A 5,937-nucleotide genomic window follows, 5' to 3' on the forward strand; every position below is an offset into this window, starting at 1 on the left:
ACAAAATCTGACACCGAAAATTTCGGGATATTATCTCTGACCCCGGCCCTTACTCGATTCGGACCCCAAAAATAGGGCCCTTTTTCAATAAAAACTCATATATCTTCTATAATTTTAGTCGGAGAGCGAAAATATGCGATGACCACATTTATACCCATAAAACTACTCTATGCTGTAGTCTAACGCAAAATCTGACACCGAAAATTTGGGGACATTATCTCTGACCCCGGCCCTTACTCGATTCGGACTCCAAAAATAGGGCCCTTTTTCAATAAAAACTCATATATCTTCTATAATTTTAGCCGGAGAGCGAAAAATATGCGATGACCACATTTATACCCATAAAACGACTCTATGCTGTAGTCTAACACAAAATCTGACACCGAAAATTTCGGGATATTATCCTGACCCCGGCCCTTACTCGATTCGGACCCCAAAAATAGGGCCCTTTTTCAATAAAAACTCATATATCTTCTATAATTTTAGTCGGAGAGCGAAAATATGCGATAACCACATTTATACCCATAAAACAACTCTATGCTGTAGTCTAACACAAAATCTGACACCAAAAATTTTGGGACATTATCTCTGACCCCGGCCCTTACTCGATTCGGACCCCAAAAATAGGGCCCTTTTTCAATAAAAACTCATATATCTTCTATAATTTTAGCCGGAGAGCGAAAATATGCGATGACCACATTTATACCCGTAAAACGACTCTATGCTGTAGTCTAACACAAAATCTGACACCGAAAATTTGGGGACGTTATCTCTGACCCCGGCCCTTACTCGATTCGAACCCCAAAAATAGGGCCCTTTTTCAATAAAAACTCATATATCTTCTATAATTTTAGCCGGAGAGCGAAAATATGCGATGACCACATTTATACCCATTAAACGACTCTATGCTGTAGTCTAACACAAAATCTGACACCGAAAATTGGGGGACATTATATCTGACCCCAGCCCTTACTCGATTCGGACCCCAAAAATAGGGCCCTTTTCCAAAAAAAACTCATATATCTTCTATAATTTTAGCCGGAGAGCGACAATATGCGATGACCACATTTATACCCATAAAACGACTCTATGCTGTAGTCTAACACAAAATCTGACACCGAAAATTTGGGGACATTATCTCTGACCCCGGCCCTTACTCGATTCGGACCCCAAAAATAGGGCCCTTTTCCAATAAAAACTCATATATCTTCTATAATTTTAGCCGGAGAGCGAAAATATGCGATGACCACATTTAAACCCATAAAACGACTCTATGCTGTAGTCTAACACAAAATCTGACACCGAAAATTTTGGGTCATTATCTCTGACCCCGGCCCTTACTCAATTCGGACCCCAAAAATAGGGATCTTTTTCAATAAAAACTCATATATCTTCTATAATTTTAGCCGGAGAGCGAAAATATGCGATGTCCACATTTATACCCATAAAACGACTCTATGCTGTAGTCTAACACAAAATCTGACACCGAAAATTTGGGAACATTATCTCTGACCCCGGCCCTTACTCGATTCGGACCCCAAAAATAGGGCCCTTTTTCAATAAAAACTCATATATCTTCTGTAATTTTAGCCGGAGAGCGAAAATATGTGATGACCACATTTAAACCCATAAAACGACTCTATGCTGTAGTCTAACACAAAATCTGACACCAAAAATTTTGGGTCATTATCTCTGACCCCGGCCCTTACTCGATTCGGACCCCAAAAATAGGGCCCTTTTTCAATAAAAACTCATATATCTTCTATAATTTTAGCCGGAGAGCGAAAATATGCGATGACCACATTTATACCCATAAAACGACTCTATGCTGTAGTCTAACACAAAATCCGACACCGAAAATTTGGGGACATTATCTATGACCCCGGCCCTTACTCGATTCGGACCCCAAAAATAGGGACCTTTTTCAATAAAAACTCATATATCTTCTATAATTTTAGCCGGAGAGCAAAAATATGCGATGACCACATTTATACCCATAAAACGACTCTATGCTGTAGTCTAACACAAATCTGACACCAAAAATTTTGGGACATTATCTCTGACCCCGGCCCTTACTCGATTCGGACCCCAAAAATAGGGCCCTTTTTCAATAAAAACTCATATATCTTCTATAATTTTAGCCGGAGAGCGAAAATATGCGATGACCACATTCATACCCATAAAACGACTCTATGCTGTAGTCTAACACAAAATCTGACACCGAAAATTTTGGGACATTATCTCTGACCCCGGCCCTTACTCGATTCGGACCCCAAAAAAAGGGCCCTTTTTCAATAAAAACTCATATATCTTCTATAATTTTAGTCCGAGAGCGAAAATATGCAATGATCACATTTATACCCATTAAACGACTCTATGCTGTAGTCTAACACAAAATCTGACACCGAAAATTTTGGGACATTATCTCTGACCCCGGCCCTTACTTGATTCGGACCCCAAAAATAGGGCCCTTTTCCAATAAAAACTCATATATATTCTATAATTTTAGCCGGAGAGCGAAAATAAGCGATGACCACATTTATACCCATAAAACGACTCTATGCTGTAGTATAACACAAAATCTGACACCAAAAATTTTGGGTCATTATCTCTGACCCCGGCACTTACTCGATTCGGACCCCAAAAATAGGGCCCTTTTTCAATAAAAACTCATATATCTTCTATAATTTTAGCCGGAGAGCGAAAATATGCGAAGACCACATTTATACCCATAAACGACTCTATGCTGTAGTCTAACACAAAATCTGACACCAAAAATTTGGGGACATTATCTCTGACCCCGGCCCTTACTCGATTCGGACCCCAAAAATAGGGCCCTTTTTCAATAAAAACTCTTATATCTTCTATAATTTTAGCCGGAGAGCGAAAATATGCGATGACCACATTTATACCCATAAAACGACTCTATGCTGTAGTCTATCACAAAATCTGACACCGAAAATTTTGGGACATTATCTTTGATCCCGGCCCTTACTCGATTCGGACCCCAAAAATAGGGCCCTTTTTCAATAAAAACTCATATATCTTCTATAATTTTAGCCGGAGAGCGAAAATATGCGATGACCACATTTATACCCATAAAACGACTCTATGCTGTAGTCTAACACAAAATCTGACACCGAAAATTTGGGGACATTATCTCTGACCCCGGCCCTTACTCGATTCGGACCCCAAAAATAGGGCCCTTTTTCAATAAAAACTCATATATCTTCTATAATTTTAGCCGGAGAGCGAAAATATGCGATGACCACATTTATACCCATAAAACGACTCTAGCTGAAGTCTAACACAAATCTAACACCGAACATTTTGGGTCATTATCTCTGACCCCGGCCCTTACTCGATTCGGACCCCAAAAATAGGGCCCTTTTTCAATAAAAACTCATATATCTTCTATAATTTTAGCCGGAGAGCGAAAATATGCGATGACCACATTTATACCCATAAAACGACTCTATGCTGTAGTATAACACAAAATCTGACACCGAAAATTTGGGGACATTATCTCTGACCCCGGCCCTTACTCGATTCGGACCCCAAAAATAGGGTCCTTTTTCAAAAAAAACTCATATATCTTCTATAATTTTAGCCGGAGAGCGAAAATATGCGATGACCACATTTATACCCATAAAACGACTCTATGCTGTAGTCTAACACAAAATCTGACACCAAAAATTTGGGGACATTATCTCTGACCCTGGCCCTTACTCGATTCGGACCCCAAAAATAGGGCCGTTTTTCAATAAAAACTCATATATCTTCTATAATTTTAGCCGGAGAGCGAAAATATGCGATGACCACATTTATACCCATAAAACGACTCTATGCTGTAGTCTAACACAAAATCTGACACCGAAAATTTGGGGACATTATCTCTGATCCCGGCCCTTACTCGATTCGGACCCCAAAAATAGGGCCCTTTTTCAATAAAAACTCATATATCTTCTATAATTTTAGCCGGAGAGCGAAAATATGCGAAGACCACATTTATACCCATAAAACGACTCTATGCTGTAGTCTAATACAAAATCTGACACCGAAAATTTTGGGTCATTATCTCTGACCCCGGCCCTTACTCGATTCGGACCCCAAAAATAGGGCCCTTTTTCAATAAAAACTCATATATCTTCTATAATTTTAACCGGAGAGCGAAAATATGCGATGACCACATTTATACCCATAAAACTACTATATGCTGTAGTCTAACGCAAAATCTGACACCGAAAATTTGGGGACATTATCTCTGACCCCGGCCCTTACTCGATTCGGACTCCAAAAATAGGGCCCTTTTTCAATAAAAACTCATATATCTTCTATAATTTTAGCCGGAGAGCGAAAATATGCGATGACCACATTTATACCCATAAAACGACTCTATGCTGTAGTCTAACACAAAATCTGACACCGAAAATTTCGGGACATTATCTCTGACCCCAGCCCTTACTCGATTCGGACCCCAAAAATAGGGCCCTTTTTCAATAAAAACTCATATATCTTCTATAATTTTAGTCGGAGAGCGAAAATATGCGATAACCACATTTATACCCATAAAACAACTCTATGCTGTAGTCTAACACAAAATCTGACACCAAAAATTTTGGGACATTATCTCTGACCCCGGCCCTTACTCGATTCGGACCCCAAAAATAGGGCCCTTTTTCAATAAAAACTCATATATCTTCTATAATTTTAGCCGGAGAGCGAAAATATGCGATGACCACATTTATACCCGTAAAACGACTCTATGCTGTAGTCTAACACAAAATCTGACACCGAAAATTTGGGGACATTATCTCTGACCCCAGCCCTTACTCGATTCGGACCCCAAAAATAGGGCCCTTTTCCAATAAAAACTCATATATCTTCTATAATTTTAGTCGGAGAGCGAAAATATGCGATGACCACATTTATACCCATTAAACGACTCTATGCTGTAGTCTAACACAAAATCTGACACCGAAAATTGGGGGACATTATATCTGACCCCAGCCCTTACTCGATTCGGACCCCAAAAATAGGGCCCTTTTCCAAAAAAAAACTCATATATCTTCTATAATTTTAGCCGGAGAGCGACAATATGCGATGACCACATTTATACCCATAAAACGACTCTATGCTGTAGTCTAACACAAAATCTGACACCGAAAATTTGGGGACATTATCTCTGACCCAGGCCCTTACTCGATTCGGACCCCAAAAATAGGGCCCTTTTTCAATAAAAACTCATATATCTTCTATAATTTTAGCCGGAGAGCGAAAATATGCGATGACCACATTTATACCCATAAAACGACTCTATGCTGTAGTCTAACACAAAATCTGACACCGAAAATTATGGAACATTATCTCTGACCCCGGCCCTTACTCGATTCGGACCCCAAAAATAGGGCCCTTTTCCAATAAAAACTCATATATCTTCTATAATTTTAGCCGGAGAGCGAAAAAAATGCAATGACCACATTTAAACCCATAAAACGACTCTATGCTGTAGTCTAACACAAAATCTGACACCAAAAATTTTGGGTCATTATCTCTGACCCCGGCCCTTACTCAATTCGGACCCCAAAAATAGGGATCTTTTTCAATAAAAACTCATATATCTTCTATAATTTTAGCCGGAGAGCGAAAATATGCGATGTCCACATTTATACCCATAAAACGACTCTATGCTGTAGTCTAACACAAAATCTGACACCGAAAATTTGGGAACATTATCTCTGACCCCGGCCCTTACTCGATTCGGACCCCAAAAATAGGGCCCTTTTTCAATAAAAACTCATATATCTTCTGTAATTTTAGCCGGAGAGCGAAAATATGTGATGACCACATTTAAACCCATAAAACGACTCTATGCTGTAGTCTAACACAAAATCTGACACCAAAAATTTTGGGTCATTATCTCTGACCCCGGCCCTT

Source organism: Palaemon carinicauda, chromosome 31 (genome assembly GCF_036898095.1).
Source record: "Palaemon carinicauda isolate YSFRI2023 chromosome 31, ASM3689809v2, whole genome shotgun sequence".
Classification (NCBI taxonomy): domain Eukaryota; kingdom Metazoa; phylum Arthropoda; class Malacostraca; order Decapoda; family Palaemonidae; genus Palaemon; species Palaemon carinicauda.